Source organism: Bacillus rossius (assembly GCF_032445375.1).
Source record: "Bacillus rossius redtenbacheri isolate Brsri chromosome 4 unlocalized genomic scaffold, Brsri_v3 Brsri_v3_scf4_2, whole genome shotgun sequence".
NCBI lineage: Eukaryota > Metazoa > Arthropoda > Insecta > Phasmatodea > Bacillidae > Bacillus > Bacillus rossius.
The window spans coordinates 16189022-16208830 of NW_026962011.1; the positions used below are offsets into that span (position 1 = coordinate 16189022).

Below are 19809 nucleotides of genomic sequence, written 5' to 3' on the forward strand. Positions count from 1 at the left end.
CGATATAATTATTTACACACATGTGTTTCATAAGTAAGTAAGGACAAATTCCAGAGTTAGTGAGGTCAATTTAACGAATGTAAATCCCTTCAAACTGAAGGAATCATAATACAATATTCACTTCTGGGCCACAAATAAAATTGACATGACCAGTGGTGGCTTGTATCTGTTGTATATAAGGTTCACAGTTATAGAAGGATAAAATACTTGTGTTGAAAATAATTATATTTAATTCCTACACATATGAAATACTGTTTGTTCATCTAATTATAAAACCATACGAATATATTAGCTTTCTTATTTATGTCTTAAGTATTCAAAGATATAAAATATTCAAAAATTTTGTAAGCTTCATAACTATACGAATATTTTTCGAAAATTAAAAACATAACCATGAAATTGTTATCTTAGTATTAAAAGGCAATAAAATCTATCTTATAGTACAAAACCTCTTATGTTCGGCTAAAAAAACTAATTCAATATATTCCTACTGAAAAAATTGAAACTCTTAAATCTAAAAAAATTATCATCTCAATTTAATACAAAGATGCTTTAACCATGTTTCCATTTAATTTTTCAAACAGAATGTAAGGAAAATAAATATTGTTGCTTTCTTCGCACCCACAAATACACAATTTTATTTATTTTTTTTGTAAATATCACGCATAAACGTTGTTCTCACGAATTCGCTATTTTATCTTTAGTATAAATGCATTATACTAAAATGAGTAGTTGTTTCACTTAACTATCCAAAAATAAGCTAGGTGATACGAGTATTTTAAATCCTGAATACTATAAAAATTATGCTTATAACTATTATTTTAAAGTTTTTAAGTGTAATGGTTGTTCGTTTCTTCTTTGTACAGGAAATGGTATCAATATAAATTACCTTTGTAATTACAAACTTCATAATTCGCAACAGATTTCCATTAACACAAATGATAAAATATTTAGGGCCAGTTGTTTATAATTTATGTAACATAAAATCTGCGGTTGTTCAAAAACAATCATAGCTTTATAAAAAAATTCACTCAAATTTTATTTTCTCTTGCTAGAGATAGTGCCTTACAAAATAGCCTTGATATACGAGCATAAATCATAAGTAAATAAAACAATGAATGTTCGACTCAATTTTTACAAATAAAACCCCTTTTACAAACAAAACCTCACCGCCAGTGAGACGGGAGTTAGTAAATCACCTTACTCCAAACACCTGATTCCTCGTCAGATTTAGTGGTTACTTGAAATTCGAGCTAGATTCTTGAAGTACAGACGTTACAGTAACTAATAAATCCAGCGTAATGATAAATCACTGAACTGATACTCGGTAGGTTCTAGGTTTGTATATAGATTCAATGATCATATACCTCCCCCCCTTCTCGAAAACACTTTTTTTCCAATCTTATTTTTAAAATATTATTTTTCTATTATGCAATAGTTCCTAAATATTTTGTTCTCGACGAGACGTAAATTCAGAATAAACAATTAGAGTATAAACTTATTAGACTAATGATTTGAAATATTAAAATAAAAGTGCTTCCCATTGACCCCGACGTGATTTGAACACGCAACCTTCTGATCTGGAGTCAGACGCGCTACCGTTGCGCCACGGAGTCAAGTTCATTTACAAATTGTTCTATGGGCTAATATAATTTCTTCGGGAAAAAAAATCAAAAATTTTTAAAAGACTATTTAAGAATTCCTCTCTTTAATTTTGATGATGCTGTTAGATGCTGCGAAATTTCAAGCAGTTTACAATTTCGAACAGTTGGTTAGATTAGCATCATTAAAACTACTGAGGCATAGTTTAAACGGTTGGTTAGGTTAGCTTAGCTCTACTACAGGTTAAGCCCATTTCACAATACCGCGACGCGACGCGATGTGACGTGACGTCATACCAAACCAGCCAATCACAAATACATCGCCCGCGATGCGCGACAGCTCACTTGGGGACGAGGCTATTTCGTCGCTTCGGCGATGTCGCTAATGACGTCAGAAATAACAGCCAATCAAAAACAAGATTGTGGTAAAGAAGAAGAACAAAACAAGAGTTAAGAAACGATTTATTTATGCATCTAAGTAATGTTAGTAAACAATACGTGGATTTTGTTCAATTGAAATTAGTTTTGAAGAGCGTCTAATTGATGTTCAGAAAAAGCCGTGTTTTTACGATGTTTCTAGTAACAAATATTGTAATCAGACGGAGAAAAATAATGCTTGGTTAGAAATATATTATGGGCTTCGCGATTTCTATCCACAATTAAATGCTTCTACCAGTCAGTCAGTGTACAAATATAATAACAACAATCTGAATATTACCGCCAAAAACTTTTGTTTACAACCATGTTGCAAAATATCCCCAGCAGAGTGCAGGCTGGTTCGGTTTATTTTCGCCAGCTGCATGGCGATCGCGTCGCGCTATTATCAAGTGCACTAGCTGGCGACATATATTTACGTCGCTGCCTTCGCTACATCGCTTCGCCAGATCGCGTCGCATCGCGGTATTGTGAAAAGGCCTTTAGGAGGATGGAAAATTTTTTTGCCGTCAGGTGCGTTAGCGCAGTTATCGAGGAACATACTACAACGTTTATATTTATGAGGGTGATCGAGATAAAAACCCCGGATGGTTGGTGATTTTCATATGAAAAATGTTTTAATAGACAGCCCTTCCTGGAAGAATTTATAACGTTCAGGTTTTCGGCATATTATAGCAAGGTGTGACTGGATGAAAAGGTATTTATTAATTTTTTATATTTTAAAGATTTGTTTGGTCAGATACAGGATCCAACTGTTAGTAGGGGAACCTGGACTAAAATGACATACTACTTTTTAAATGCCCAATAATTAAAAATATATATTTCTTAGATGAATGCGGGCTGTGTTCTATGACAGACACACATATCACACATCACTTGAACTCATTAAACTATTTTAATTTAACTCGCATCATAAAATTAAAGTCACATGAAGAAAAAGTACCATATGTCATTTTACCCTAGTATGTGTGGCTAAAATGACACACTAGTTTAAGGCTTACACACATCACAAATGAATTGCTTTGCAGTTTTGGAAAACCAGCACATTCGTTATGAGCCCACATATTACACGTTGAACGCTTTAACCATGTTTCTCCTGGCTTCGAGCGGGTATACAAATCGTTACAATATAAGCATGGAGTATCTTCATCGTCGTTATCTATTTCAATGTCAGAATCTTCTTGAGTGACTTGAAAATAAATATTCTTCTTGGTATGTATTGCAGAACGTCGTATTTCAACTGCTTTCTTTTCTGCCAACTGATTCTTCATTTCGGAAATGTTAGGGGTGCTTGAGTCCCTTCATGGTGTCTTCTCTTCGACTTGTATCGTGGTCCAGAGGGCACTGGGGAAATATCACTTGGCGTTATAGATAGGCCTGTCTGCAGTTTTCCTTGGCATGATTCGAACGAATTTGATGGAATAGCCAAGGGTTCTTCTCCATGAGTTTTTGAAGCATTGTCCATTGGTGGTTCTTCTATAGGCCTTTGTGAAGCAGGATAAAGTTGATTTTTAAAAGACTTTTCACTGACAACATTTGTTTCATTTATTCTTTCTGGCTCATCTGTAGTTGCAGCAGGGCCAAAAAGAAAATCTGGAAATATATCAGGATCAATTGGCCAGATTCCTGTGTTTGCAAATCCTGAGAGCGCATTGTGGTTCGTTGCAGCTTTTCCATAAGCTTCAGCAAACAAACGAGCTACCTGATATTGGGAAACCACCCTTCCTGGATGGCACTTCAACCACTTTGCTACCGCTTGATCATAATATGTTTTCAGAGGACCATAGAAAGAAACATCTAGAGGTTGAAGACGTTGGGTGCAATGAGGAGGAAAGCAAAGCATAACTATTCCATGATCCTTTGCAAATTGTAAAACTTCAATGTTCTTATGGCTTGAATGTCCATCTACCAAAAGTAGAACTTTGTTTTGAAGGCTGGGATTTGTAAAAGCTTTAAAGTGTTGCATCCACTTAAGAAATACTTCACCAGTCATCCAACCTGATTCCTGAGCTATTCCCAGAGTGCCAGTGGGTGCAACATCAAGCAATTCTTCTTTCCATTTCTTCCGAGAAAATATCAAAGCTGGAGGAATGTAATTGCCAGCAGAACACATACAAACTACACATGTTACATGCTGTCCTCGTTCAGCACTCGTGACTGCTCCAACTTGTTTTCTTCCTTTAGTAGCAAAGTCTTTTTGAGGTTTCTGCACTGTTGACAGTCCAGACTCATCAAAATTCCACATTCTGGTAGGATGAATGTTGTGTTCAGTAATGACATGATCAAAAGTTTTGAAGAAATTGGCAATATGTGGTTTATTGAAGACCTGAGCACGAGCTGCTGACGTAGCTTCAGGACGTCTTAATGCTATGTCTGGATGCCTCTTCCTGAAGCCTCTTAGCCAGTCCCATCCGGCCATTTCATCCTTTGAACTGAACCTATGTGCGATGCCATTTCTCTCTGCTAGTTGGAAGGCCAATTTTCTCACTTCATTGCAGGTTAACCCAAAAAGTCTGGTCTCTAGGAACTTAATACGCCTCAAAGTTCTCGTTCCATTTCAAATGTAAATGTTGACTTGTAATGGCCCAATCCCTTCTGAGTACCCGAAACATGTTTATTCTTGTCTGCTGCTCTTCGTCGCAGGGTAGCTTGTGGAACACCAAAGTTTTTGGCTGCTTTAAGCCATCCCATTTCATTTTTGTTGACAGCATCAATGGCATGCTGCATTTGAATTTCATCCCATGACTGTCGATCTGTTTTGCGTGTGTATTTACCAACCATACTGCCCTGAAACATAAGGTCAAAGTAGAAAAAGTATATATATATATATTGACCCCTCACTAAAATTACTTTATCAGGCAAGCAGGTGTGGCAGCATCGCTAGCATTTACAATAATGGCGCACAAGTTGAACTGCCCTACATTCAAAAACTAGTGTATCTAGTTGCTATAATTATGCTTGGAGTTAATAATGTTCTTGTCAGTGTGCTTTGGCATGTATTTCTGTAGTAATATTTTTTTTGTGCTGTCACATAAACAAATAAAATTTGTTTCTTGTTTTATAGGCTAAATAATTAATTGGTGAAAAATTAATTATGCCATTAATGGAAATGTTTTTTTAAGCGAGTGAATTATTTTTAAAAGTTTAACCTAGCATAAAATGACATACTGTGTGTAAAATGACATACTGTGTCATTTTGCCCTGCGTGCCGATATGTCATTTTACCCACATTGCTGCACTGCCACAAAGTTAATTTTTCGGGAACAAAGCAGCCATTTTAACCTAAGTTTGAAACCACACAAAGAAAGTGCACATTACACACAGCATCGTGGATCATTATTATTTCTTATGACTAAATATTATTTAACATTAATTTGTAATTAAAAAAAGGACACAAAAATATTTCTGGACTTACTTTTAAATGATTCACATCTCACTAAAAAACTATGCAGCACAGATAACCACAATTTTTGTAGCACAACTGATACCAACTTTGTAGAAATTACACGCCCTTAGAAAAACTGTCAGCCATTTTGTTTTCATGAAACAGCCAATGTGTCATTTTATCCTAGTATGTCATTATAGGCCAGGTTCCCCTACTAAACCTATTTTATTGTACGTTTTAATTAAGTTTGCGGTAAATTATGAAAGTCGTTCTATTTGACGAGACAAACACGAAAAAAAAATTGTATCAGTAGCCAAGCTTAATACCTACGACGTCTTTCTGCTGCAGAGAGCATTAAAATATTATGTTGGATTTTTTTTACCTCTGAGGATTGTAGTCGCAGCCTCTGGAAATAAGGTGAATATTAACGAGTGAAAACTAATCTAAGAGCACGTAAAATAAAATTTAAAACATTTTATACGTTTTATTAATGCAGTTGAACTAACCTCATCAACCTTTCACTTAGCAATTATTCGACTAATTTCCTGGAAGTTGTGACACACACTTTACAGGTAAGAACATCATGGTAATTCTGAAGGAGAGACGTTTTTTAAAAGAAATAATCTAAAGTTCCAAAATTATTATTTTTTTTATATTTCTAACGTGTTTTATTTTAAATTATTCCTTAAGAAGGTGTTGTGATACTTAAAATTGTTTAGAGAAGTTTACCATTTTATCAAGTGGTTATTTTAGCCACATTAAAACTACTGTGATATCGTGAGAATTGTGGATTGGGTTAATTTAGTTATAATTAAATTAATTAAAAATTATGCAGATGGTAGGTTAAGTAAGCTACATTAAAAAACTTAGAAATTATGTCGATGGTAGCCTTGTAGTCTTTTAGCCTCGTAGTCGGAGCCTTGTATATTCGCAGCAAATGTGGTTTTGTAGCCATATAGCCTCGTACCCAGTTGCAGCCATTTGAATGTGTCGACTCCGCAGTCGATCTGTCGATTGCCACGATATGTAAATACTCAGCATGTGGCGAAGCCTCGAAACCGCCGCGCGCAGTTGCCAGACAACTCGACAACTCGAGCCTGAGGCCGTGTCTAAATTTGCCTCAAGTATATACTTATAAGTACTTATACCCGGAAGAGACACAAACAAAGGCTGTCCGAACTGGAAGTGAAGTATGCAAGGAAACGTATTGGTGGACGTCTAGGGTACTTAAAGTATCAAATTAACGTCGCCATTTTGAACAACGATTTGTAAGTTAAATTGTATTCAACATATAAGTATATTACAAATTCGAAAGAAAAAACCTTTCAATATATATATTTTTTGATTCGAATTAATTAGAAAAAAAAAATAATTTCTAAACATTTATTTGAAGAAATTTGAACAATTTCATGCATATACCTACATGGCGACCATATGTACGTAAAAATGGCAGAATCATAAAGTAAATTGCAGTTAATTTTCGTGAAACTAATTGAGCGATAATAATTACATATTCGGTTAGACATTGTTTCCAATAAAATTTGTCTATTAAAAAATTAAAGAATCCATTCGTCTAGCTAATACTGATTTAAAAGACCAAACCTCAAACCCGTCTGGATTCATCAAGTATGCCACAAGGGAAAGTGAAGTAAACAAGGTCGCAAGTTCACAACTGCTTACTTAAGGGAATAAATGCGGTGTCCAGAGCTTCAGAAGAAACCACGCAATTCAAAAACTTCACAAGATTTCGAAGTGCTATCTATTTACGTAAAGGATTTGATAAAACTTTAAGGGCAAACGAGTAGTTATTTTTTGTAATCCGTTTTTGAATTGCATTTTAAGAAGAGTGGAGATGGCTAAAACATAGGTTTTCAGAATACTTTTTTTAGAAATGAAACACCCAGTACAGTTTCTTGAAAGCAGTCAAGGGGACTTGCATTACAACTTTATCTTTATTTCTCCGCCATGCAGCTCGAATCTCGTTGTTGCCCTATGCACGACGAGATAACTGTGCACCAGTTCCCAGCCATGCGCTTAGAGGCGATACCAGGCCAGAAGCACCAGCGGGAGTCGCACTTATCCAGTCTCACCAACACAGATACACCCCTGACGACTGGCTTTCTCCGGGCTCCCTCTGAAGAGTGAGTCAAGTGGGACGACGGGAAGGAAAGAAGTTATGGATCTTCCTTGTCTGCGCGAATTAAGAACAACGTCTCGCGGGACCGCGAGGGAAGGAGGGTAAAGGGTGGGAGACGAAGACGAGGGCAGAATAGGCCGCAGAGCGCGCCCCGGCATGAACAGACATGGCCATTGTTCTTTTGTTTGCATATCGGTTTTTTTTTGTCAGTCCTTCAGAAAGCCAGGAAAGCAAGGAAAGAGAATTTTGTTTGCGGCAGCAGGAAAGGATAAGTAAGTAACCAACTAGGGAGTATTTTGATTACTTTTTTTTCCCCCCTCTCTTTTGGTCCTTTGTTGTCACCTCAGTGTAGCGCTTGTATCATTAACTAAAGTGGATGGTAATTTACCGCGTCGGAAGGGGAGAGACAAGAAATAAGACAGAAGAAGTCTTATTCCTGAGACGTGACGATTTTTTTTCTCTCCCCCCCTTCAGCACGTGCCACTTCACATTCCTCGCCGGCTATTGTGGCTGTGTCTGGCCTCGTTGGTGCCTAAGGAACAGCATGACTGACGTTTCAATGCTGGGATCTCATATTTGAGCATAACTCTGTCTTGAATAATGAGCATACTAAGAATTTTTTTAGTTCGTAAGTCGACACACAATAAGACTTCAAACATTTGTAGGGTTGGTGTCGCCTTTCGGGTCATTATTTTATATTCACTTTAAAAACAGCGTAAACATATCTCCACAAAATAAAATAAAATACTGCTAAATGGTTGGATGATAACGTGTCTAAGTTACACTTTTAACGTTTTTGTTATGTACAGACGAGGATAATAGAATGATTTCGAAACCAAAACCATTCACGTTTAAATTTAACACTAATAATTGGCTGCAATTGATAACTATTATAGACACACTTCTTTTAACTAACCAACATTGCAAAATTATCAAAATTTCTAGATTTTCAACAAAAAATAATGGTACAATTATTTGTCTAAGACAAATGTTAGAAATTCCACCTATATCATGAAGTGTTATGACAGACTTGACTTTTTATTTTTAACCACGTCATGTAGTTAGAGTTTTAATTTTCCCTGCATTTTAATTTCTGTTATCTCCCAAGTTGCACGTCCCAAAAATATAAAATGTTGACAGCTAACTATGTTTAAACTGTCAAGAAATTTTTAATAAAAAAATTAATAATCCTCTTTAAATGTCTACAAGTTTAGCAATGTTTTATGCAAAGGTAAAAAATAACCTGATATGTATACAAACACCCTATATCATTTTGACAATTAGCATTACAAAAAAATGGTCAGCTTGAGAAAGTTGACAAAACTTAATTTTAGCTTATAATGTTTCACGTAAAATAGGTGTATTCATTATATTTCACAAAATATGACTTATTAGTATAGCTTATTCAACTCGTTTTTACACCGGTTAAATTTGCAAAATTGTACAATCGCTTTTCTCAAACATCAATGGATATTTATTTGCGTATAAACTGCTATTTTCTGTAGAAAATGGTGTGGGAGGAAGGGACAAAGGTTAACGAACGTAAATTTTCTCAATTTATGTTTAAAATTAAATTCTTGCTCATGTCTTAGTGAAATTTCGAAGCCCGAAATATTAATTTTTAATGTCAAGCCTTAGACCTTTAAAAATTCGCATAATAATATGTTTGGCGACTTGCAATTTTTTTATTCAGAAACATCTTACTGATAGTCGTATTGCAGAGATGGTAAGTCATAAATATTTATGTTATAAAACGTTGATACTTTTAATTAAACATATTACTTTTTTTTATACGATATTCACCAAAATAGGACGTTACTTGCCACATTTCCAGAAAATTCAAACTTGGAGCTCATATAGTATCCAAGATAACTATGTAAATACCATTTCCTGAATTTCAATAGACATTAAAATAATTTGGGTCAGTTTATTTCAAAACATTTTCCCGCCTCTGTTTTATTTGAGAGTTTTAAAACTAGTATTGCAGTGATATGAGTATTCGTCAAAAAAAAGTGTGGTTCCATACAATAAAAACGAAAATACAAAATTCGATACGATTTTTGTACACCGAATAGGCACAACTAAACAAATACTGCTGAAGTCGAACATTTCATTGCTATATATGAAGAAATCTGTAGGAAAACTAATCGAAGAGACTGAAGTGCACTAATGAGGTCATTGTGAAATTCACTTGAGATAACCTATCCAGATCGTAATTTTATTCAGATAATAAATCTTACGTCATAAATAAATAATAAATTTTTATTTAAACCTCTTTATAAGTCTACGAGGAAATAAGATACATTGGAAATTTTTGGCTTGGATATTGTTTACAAAACTTTAGTGGATTCCGTAGTGTGTTACGTTGAAACAAAAAGTACAAAGTGTAAGGTGAGAGTCCTGACAAAATAAAATAGGTAAGAAACAAAAAAAATCCCGATGCCGGGATGTGACTGATACTAAGCAGAGCCCAATACGATGTACAGAGCTGACAGTTCTATACTCTAGATGGATATGAGAGAAGGCAATGGACGAAACTAGAATAAACCATGCCATAGGATTGTCCAGCACACAATCCACATGAAAATCTACGTAAATTTTTTTTGTATTTTATTGGGGCCTAGAACAAGACTTAGGTAAAGAGAAAAAGGATCGTAACAAAACAGTAAATTGTGAATTCTAAAAATAATGAATGCACGAATTGTGATCGAATTGTATCATTAATCAAAGGTATACATATTGGGCTAAATATTGTTGTCGACACACATTAAGCATTACATATATTTTATTTATTTCTTTATGACAAAAAAAATACATCTTGCAATTCAATCCACTACTTCTATTCCCTCGTGTATCCGTGTTGTAACACTCTCATCTCGATACAAAATTTGCCACAATGAAGATAATTTCCATTTGCTGTCGACAAGTGTTACAAATATTTAAGCCTTAACATATTGCCCCAAGGTGATGAATTATTTTAAAAATCAGGGAATTCAGGTCTTTCTTTAAAAGACCGAATGAATGATCCAAAAATATTGAATTTTGTATTTCGGAATTCCACAATATAAACACAAACCGCTTCACAACTTGTGAGCTACCAGACCGACTAATGCACAATATTGCTTCACTAGTTTGAACAGCATCAATCTAAAAAAATAAACTTAATACTTGAGACACTAAGAATCTTCAAATAAATTTCCACAGTATCGGGATGTTTGAAAAATATATAGCTACCCGTGTCAATATCTGTTAAAAAAAATGTTCAATGGCTAAATTACTTTTAATTTAATTATATTTCAATAAATACGTTCAAAAATACAAAAGTACTAATTTTGTAGGTCTCAAATTACGTTTTCAGTAATAGTTACTAGTCATGTTATTTTATAAAAGGTTAAAATCGTAAGGATTTATACTAAAAATACTAACTTACTTTATTTAAAAATAATATAAGTATGTTTTGGCCAACGTGTGTGTGTATATATATATATATTCCATGAAACCATCACCGACAATGATGTTTGAATGCAGAAGCAGTGAGAACTACTTGACGTCAGCGTCATACTTAACATTAACTATCTTGAATCATCTATTATTGAGTGTTTTTCAGGGGCGTCCCCTATTCTGACGTGCGACCCATATTTTAGTGAGTTGCACGTCCGGAGACATTTAGCTTGCATGCTGTCGTGGAGGGAAACAGTGCTCGAAACTATAGGAATGAAGACAATTCAAGCTAAACATATTAACTAAAAAAAGTAACTAATATTGTTCTGTCCAAAAAAAAAGTGCATACCTTAAAATTATGGACACGAATATTGTGTATGTAGTAAAAATAAACTTTGACGAAGGATAAAAAAAATTTCACAATGGAAATGACCTTTGTAATGTCATTTTATACTGCAAAAAGTGATTAGAGTGCGAACACGGTTAACTCTGGCTCTTTCTATATTATTAACTGAAAGAAAACATGAAAAATAAATTTTCTGTATAAACTGTAGATTTATTTTTACAACCAGTCCATGAAAACATGGTTATAAAATTTATTTGTAAAATAAAAAAATACTTTTGTTAAACATAATCTTATTTTTATGTAAACAAGGCTCTGCCTTATATGATGCAAGATTACTTTGAGAAAGGTACAATATAATCTCAAGCATTATAAGCTGTACTTTGTAAAATGATTTTTGGTAGTTTATTTAACATTGGCTACGTCTCTCAACAGCTTGATCACCGCAGACGGATAAGCAACTATCACGATGCAATGTATTTGGAGAAGCAATCGGCCGTTGTCTATTGCAATTCTCTACGCCAGAATTTTGCTCTGAGTGATTTCGAAAAAACCTTTAGTGGAAAAATATGTCCGGATGAACAGATCGGATTTCTAACACAGATGTTCCCAAATGCCAGCCCAACGTCGGTCACTTCTTCAAGGCACGAACTGGAAGACACTGCGATGTTTTCAGCGCTTGTATTCTCGAAACGAGGATCGATATCTCTACCCAGACGCGCGACTACACGCTGTTAATTTCAAACCTTTACACTGACGAAGAACACGGGCCGTATTTCAGAACCTGTCCAAACCGAATCCCATTTAGGAACAAATCGGCAACCGTTTTAATAAAGTAAAAACGGAAAGTAAGTAAAAACTGAAAGTAAAAATGATTTTACTACAAAAGACTAATTTTACGTAAATACTTAATAACAATACAGTTCTCATCACCACTTCATGATAACACACACTTGGAAGTGCCAAAGAATGTTCATATCTTAAAATGTCTGATAGAGTGGAATGATAAACTATCAGATTAACGTCACTAGGTAGAGAATAATAGATGTACAGTAAAGATACAAATGATACGTGGCTATCAAAATATTTTCGTATTTTTCTATATTGCATATTGGTCAGCAAATATCATATCTATTTTCATTGATATTATCATTTTGAAGTCTTTATGAAATCTCTATTGAAAAGCATGTTGCATGCGAAATAAAAACAAACATATTTTTCTTGTGCTGCTTGATACTCGAATCGTGTACAGTAGGTATACTGATAAATTGTCATCAGCTTCTGTCTGGGAGTTAAAATTCAAGGGATTTAGAGGTCTTCACACGAACCACTTACTAGTTGACCACGAAAGTCGCTCGGTACAGAAGTCATGGCTCTGATAGTTGGAAAAGTACTTCAACAGCACGTCTTTGCGATAGGGTGTAAAAAAGCGAAGGAATACTCTCAGACAGTGCAACCGGACATGACCTGATCTAGAGTCTCCCTTTCAGATGAATAGTCATGATGATAAAACCTGTTTTTAAAAACTTTTTCTGATGACGTGCAGGTGTGAAACTGAGCTACGTGACGTAATGCTATAACAATGGACTCGGTTTTTCGGGAGACCCGGCTTCGAATACCGGTGCAACCTTCCTGATTCGTCGATTTTCGCGTGGTTTCCCGAATCCAGTTGTGTCATGGTTCCTGACCAAAAGCCATAGCCGATTCCTTTTTCTGTATTCATGACACGAGTTGTGTTTCGTTCTCAAATGTCCTTGCTATGAACGCAATATAAAATGAAAATGTTAGGAAAAAAAATATTTAAACGTTTATTTGCCTTGTAAACTTGGACCTACTAAATATAGGAACAACTTGTGTGATTCTCACTGAATGAAAAAAAAAACGCTTTAGTTTAATGAAAAATAGATTCGTGGGCAATCACATCATTTGTCCTATAATTTGATTACCTTGCAGTGATTTTAATTTGCCCCAAAATTAGGAAAAAACTAGTGTTGCATATTTTTTCCTTCCAGAAATTAAGTTTAAACATTCAGATTTAGGATGAACCACTTTATTATAACTGGATGCTAAAATTAACAATGGTCGTAAGAGTCAGTTCGGAGAGATTTAGGTTTTTAATTTATATATGATTCCATTGAAAACGCTTTATTGTCCCTGAAAAGTGCTATGTGCTACTTCGGGAAGCGTTGGCACGTGGATAAAAGTGCAAGGTCCATAATAATAATAACAATACATTTGAAAACAGCCATTCGACATTTGTTAATCTGAGTATCTAATTATTTGAAGATAATCAAGCCGGGTGGATACAAAAACCTAAAAATGTGCCAAGTAGGCACTGCCTTGTTAACTGACGCTGAAAATTAGGCAAAGAATGAACGCGGAAATGTGCGCACACCACGCAACCTTCCCCCACAAAGCTACAACAACGCCACGACAAAAAGTGCCTTCTTCTCTTCAGCAGCAGAGGGGAAAGTCAGAAACACGGGCGGAGGGGCGGCCATGTGTTTTATGTACCTCTGCGCGTTATTTACCGACCTATGGACGCTGAATTTTAATTCGAGGCGGTTCCCTGGATACCAAGCAAAAAAACAGTTCGCTAGGAACAGGAACGAAAAAATTGTAATCACGTCCCACATTGGCTGTTATATTCTCCGGATGGGATGAGGAAGGGGGTGAGAAGGGAGGGTAGGTACCGTGGAATAGCTCCCAGGTTCAGACCTGCGTGGTGTCGGTGCTTCATGAACGGCATGGATCCCGACAATTCAAATATCGAATAAAATTGGTTCACGGGTGCGAAATGTCATGGCCGTTAGCAGTCCAAGAATTTATGTTGGAAGCGAATATTCGCTGCATGTAATCAACGTTAAAATACACAACTTTTTCAACTCTGATTTCCGTAATTTGAATGTATGTGTCTGTTATTGACCTCTTTGTTGGCGAGACTAAAATGAAATACCTACCATGATGCTTCATTTTGTACTGATCTTAATCGTGTCGTTTATAAAATGTAGCCTCTTCTTTAGACAAAGTAATTAACAGAATAATTCCAAATAAAATATTGGGAACATAACATTGTTTTAAAATTGATATTTCATGTAAAATTTATAGATTTGATAAAGTAATATAACAATAACTATTGGAAATGACCAAACTTAATGCGAACACAAATATAAAGTTCTAAAACTTTTATTCTCTTTGTTGGATGGAATGTTTGTTCAGGCACATAACAAAAACTAGTTGACGGAATTTATAGAAAAAAATTAGTTTGTATATTCTTTTGACTACCTTCAACATTATATTTAATTACAAGATTACACTTGTAACAGGCTTAATAAAAGGGCACGTATGTTTAAAAATAGTTTATTATGTATACGAAGCTAATGAAACATGAGAAGATATAATTTGTTCAATACATTTACGAAACTACTAACTCTTTTATTTACAATATTTTTCCTTCAAATTTCAGGTTAAAGAGGGTGTAAAATAAGTAGCTTTTATTTTAAGAAGAAAATTCCATACTTCTAAATTTACTAGAACTAAAGGTAAGCTACTAAGAATGAACAACATGTTACTTATTGCATTTTTCCTAATTTTAGAATTTTAACAATGAGGATGCGAAAATGTGATAAGTTGTGTTTTGTCATAAAAGTGTCATATCTCCGAAGTAAAACTGAGCATAAATAAATAACGTATATAATATGCTAGCTGAAATTTCTAAAAATATTTTATCGTGATTTGATTGCAAAGAGGGGATGAGTTAGGTTTTAGTGCAAAAAATCATGTCTCCAAAGAAAATTACGCGACAGCTTGAATAACTTACTCTATGAGTATCGTAGCATGTTTTGCTTCATTTTTTTCTTGTGAAAATTCTTCGAAAAATGAGTTGAAAAGAGGATATGTAAGATTTTATAGTAATAAATTATATCTTCAAAGCAAAAATGAGCAATTAATTTTAAATTATGTGTAACGTAAGTTTTTTTACCAGTTTTCCAAATTATACTGCAAAGGGGGTGAAACGGGAGAAATTTGTTAATGATAAATACTAAAATCTCTGAAGTAATTCAAGTGGCAGGTAACAAACTGAGCCAGAATACCCTCTATAATTAGTTCCATAGCTTTTTTTAAAATCAACTTTTGAAATTAGATTTATAAAAGGGGCGAGCGGGGACGGGGGTGATTTTGTTTTGTTGTAAACAAAGTATCTCCGAAGTTTATAAAACGGTATGATTTACACACAAAATCTACCAACACATGTTTACCACTTTTTAATATTCTACCCCTAAGGTAACATAAAATTCTAATAAAAAATGTAATTAGAAATATTTTGGATTTCACACTTATGCAATAAAAATGGGATGATTTTGGTTTGATTTGGCCAACGGATATTACTATATTTACTAAATTTGTAGTTCTGAATTTACACAAAGTTATTCCTGTGTAAAAAAAATTAGATGAATATATAGTGAGTTAGTTTTTTTAATAATAAGCATAACTACTAACATAAAAATATAGGTATAATATATGAAATTTGATACCTTTATCCAAATTTCAAAATAATGATACGATATTTTTTTTTCAAAAGTATCAAATTAATGAACACATCTGTCAGAGGTTCAACCAGGGGAAATGTTTTTTTTTCTTCCAATTATTCTGTATATTTAACCAAAATAAGTAAAATTGAGATTCTAATGAAATAATCAGATATTTTACAATTTTTTTTGAATAGGCTTCCTCATACCATTTTAAGGAGATAAATGTGATTTCATCAAAGTAAAATTTACACTTGTATACACTTAAAACCGGGAAATATATCATGTTTACTAAAATTTAAATAGACGTATGCATTACCACGTTTGGAATTATAACTTTAAATGGTTTTGTTATGGATATAATATATACACCTGACATTTTATTTTTCTTCTTTGGTAAAAACTTTTGGAATTAATCACATACATTTAAATGAGAAAACATCAGCCATATCATGAAATTTACACGAGCGAAGCAGCGAGTTGATTTACTCAGTACTTTCTTATACCCTTCAGGTAAGTATGCAAAGATTGAAGTAATAAAAATTAAAATAATTCATCTTAAAGTGGTAATTATGTAGTCAAAATACTTAAAAATATTTTTCCCCCTTGGGTATCAAAATAAGGAAGAAAGCTAGCAAAAGTGTTACTAGTTACGACTGCCTCGCTATTTCTATCAATGCCAATGTCCATTACTTTTTCATGTTAATGACCCCACAGTGAAAAGGAAATATTTACAGAGATATTTAGCCTTCATTGTAAGGTCACCGAGTCAATTCTCTCTCAGTCCTCCCCTCCCTTTCCCGGAAACTCACAACCCTCATATTGCATTCCGTTTGTTAGTTTAAGTATAATTTAGCCGGTAATCCGGTACCTTATTACCCTTCATATACAAAGAGGAAACCACTTGTATGTATATATATATTTAAATAAAGAGTTATAATTAATGACAAAGATGTTAATTATACTTGAGCAGATAAGTCCCGATGATATTGGGATGCTTTCACTATTACCTTCCGCAATATGAAGATGAAGGGACAACACAGAACCCAATCATAGATCAAGGAAAATATACTGGGAAATGTAAAAAGAGAGTACGCTGAAATGAAGCTGTGCAATAATTTAAATAATTTAACTGCTCGTTTGATTTAATTTTAAAAGTAACTTCCAGGGAATGGCCACATCTGAAAGGTTACATGGTAACCGGGAGAATAATTTTTTTTATCAGCTTATGGCCATGTTGGTTAAACGTCCAATGCATTGGCTGAAGTGAAGTGTTTGTATTGGTGGAAACAGTTTTTATATGACTATATTTTATGGGAGTAACTGCGTTTATCCACGGAGATTCTAATTCATAGCTACTAAACAACGTCAGACGTAGTCAATCACAATTTCCGCAGAGTTTCGGGCGCAGCAATATGTTGATGGCGAAGTAAATGCGTGACTTCAACTACGTCACAAAATGCCGCTGTCCTGGAAATTCCTAACTTCCCGTGGTAATTTGTAAAGTATCAGAAACTATGTGGAAAGTGTTTTATTTTATTTATTTTATTTTTTATTTAATTTGAAGGAGTTATCGATTGTTGTAAATTCCAAAGTCAGTGTCATGGAAATGCAGCAATTTGTTTTATTCTGGAAGGGTTCACACTAGTCCGGCGGGCCGAAACACGTACAGCATTTGGTGATTACGAACCAAGACACGGCGTGTGTTTCGTTATGATCAGCGAGACTTGTGAGCCACGGTGTAAACAGGTGACGTCAAAGGACCAGCAAACCCTGAATAATTAACGCGTGCGTTAAATAAAACTATTTTTTTTTCAGTGAAATATGAAAAATTTGTTTTACTGATAAATTTAATATAGGTTTTTACACTTTATTTTCATTTCGGAGCGTTTAAACTTTCCGGGATTTTTTAATAATTATTTATTTTAAATATGGTGTAAAATAAATCTGTTGATATAGCAAACATAAGAAAATACTACCGTAACAGCTCGTAGCCTCGAATAATTTTTACGTTAAACTGCGCTGTAAATAGATTTGGCTTCTTTTTCAGCTACATATATAATAAAAAGAAAATCGTGCCACTGAATAAATTTTCATATTATTTTATACTTATTATAGTTAAATTCAATCGCTGAAATCTTATTCGTTTCACACCACCAACTGATACACACGTGCTATATAACGTAGCACGGGTGCGGTGTGAGTACCGTCCGAAATGTGTGATCATATCGGATGGTTACGGAACGTACCGTCGGAACGTCATCAGTAGTCGTAATTTTAACGAAAAAAACGTCGTGTTCGTAACCACGCAGCGGTAATCTCCACACACCTTCGATGTTTGCCGCGTCTCGGTGTCACCGAACGCGTGTTCGCATGGAAGTGACTCGGGAATTAACACCGAGATCTCGCACTGCTTCGCGGTCCTTCCGTGCGCGAGTATCACGAGCACTCGTCGACGAGCTCAGTTGGCAACACTGCCCAGAAAAAAAAAAGAAAAAGAAAGCGTGTCATGTTTTCATCATCGCCAGGCTCGGGTGTAACCAATGTGTTTGTCGCGAGCGCGGCTGTGCGTCAGACGTCGACTCACCGGCTTCTCGCCGCGGAAGGAGGTGCTAATTGTTCGCTCAGGTGTTGCCGTCGTGGGTGGAGTGCCTGGACGCAGCCTCGGTTACGTTGGACCGCAGGGGCATAGCCAGGGGGGGGGGGGTTAGGGGTTCAAACCCTCCGCCCTTAATACCAAATCTTTAATTAATTTCTTATTCATCACTCAAACAAATTTCATATTAAAATTAATAAAATTTTTACCATTACAATATTTAAATTAAAGTACCGAAAACTGCTAAAATAGCACTATTTTACACCTAAAATCCAAATTTTCCCGGGGAGGACCCCCCCACCACGGCTTTAATACGGGGGGGAGGGCATGCTTCTTAACACCCCCCCATACATAAATCCTGGCTACGCCACTGCGTTGGACAAATTTACCAGTAAACTCGTCGGCGAAAAAAAAAAAAACTCGCGCACTTGCGAGTATATTGGCAACAGCTCAACAATTTTTTTTTACTCAAGGCGAGAGATTTTTTCGTCTATAATCAGCACTACTAATTTTTTTTGGTATTTTTTATAATTCTTTTTGTATTTACAAAAAAATAAAACATTAAGAAAAAATATATATTTTCAAACAATTTCGTACTTGACTGTCATCATGTCTTGTACGGACAATCGAAAACGCGTAGCAAAGGGCGCGTCAAGAAGGTGGGATGTCAGCGTGGTTAAACTCAGCGCATTTGTTAGCAACGCGCTGGTAAACCCGCTCAATGTAACTGAGGCTCAAAAGTCTTCCCAAATAGAGCATTTGACAATTCGTTGACACTGCAGCGTGGGTTCTGACATTGGGGCTTGCAATGGAAGTCCTTGCCGCGTCGCTTCAGAAGAAATACCGCCTAAGTGATTTTTTATAAATAAGTGTTTAATCCTCCGTGGAAACGCAAGCCTTTAGCGTCTTCTCACGAAGTGAATGCGTTGAAAATCCGACAGAATGCACTACTATGGTCTTTTTTCGAACACCGGCTATCCATTGAGTCCCAGCATGGCGCATGAAATTATTACGCTCTCCTGAAAAATTCTCTTTTTGTCACATAGCGGTGTTGTTTCTTAAGTGAAGTGCGTCAAAAATTCACGGAGGACAACAGCATCACACACCGAATTTTGTGGCAGGTCTCCACTACACATGACCATAAAATTCGGCAATCCTGTGGGAAGCTGAACTTTTTGCGCACAAATTTGTTTTAAGAAAATAGTTGATTACGTTGGGAATTGATATTTATTACGCTCTACTGACACGTGTTTGATGTAGAATTGTAATAATGTGTATTTAAATCAGTTCTGGGTCAAGTTAGCTATTTTTAAATGCTAATTTCGTATTCAATTCTTAAAGT

At 35.0% G+C, this 19809-nt stretch overlaps 1 non-coding gene across 1 annotated transcript; it reads right to left on the minus strand.

Moving 5' to 3' along the window:
* Positions 1-1544: 1544 nt before the first annotated feature.
* Positions 1545-1616, minus strand: Trnaw-cca (transfer RNA tryptophan (anticodon CCA)). Its single transcript has one exon. It is a non-coding gene; the product is annotated as a tRNA-Trp (tRNA).
* Positions 1617-19809: the final 18193 nt, after the last annotated feature.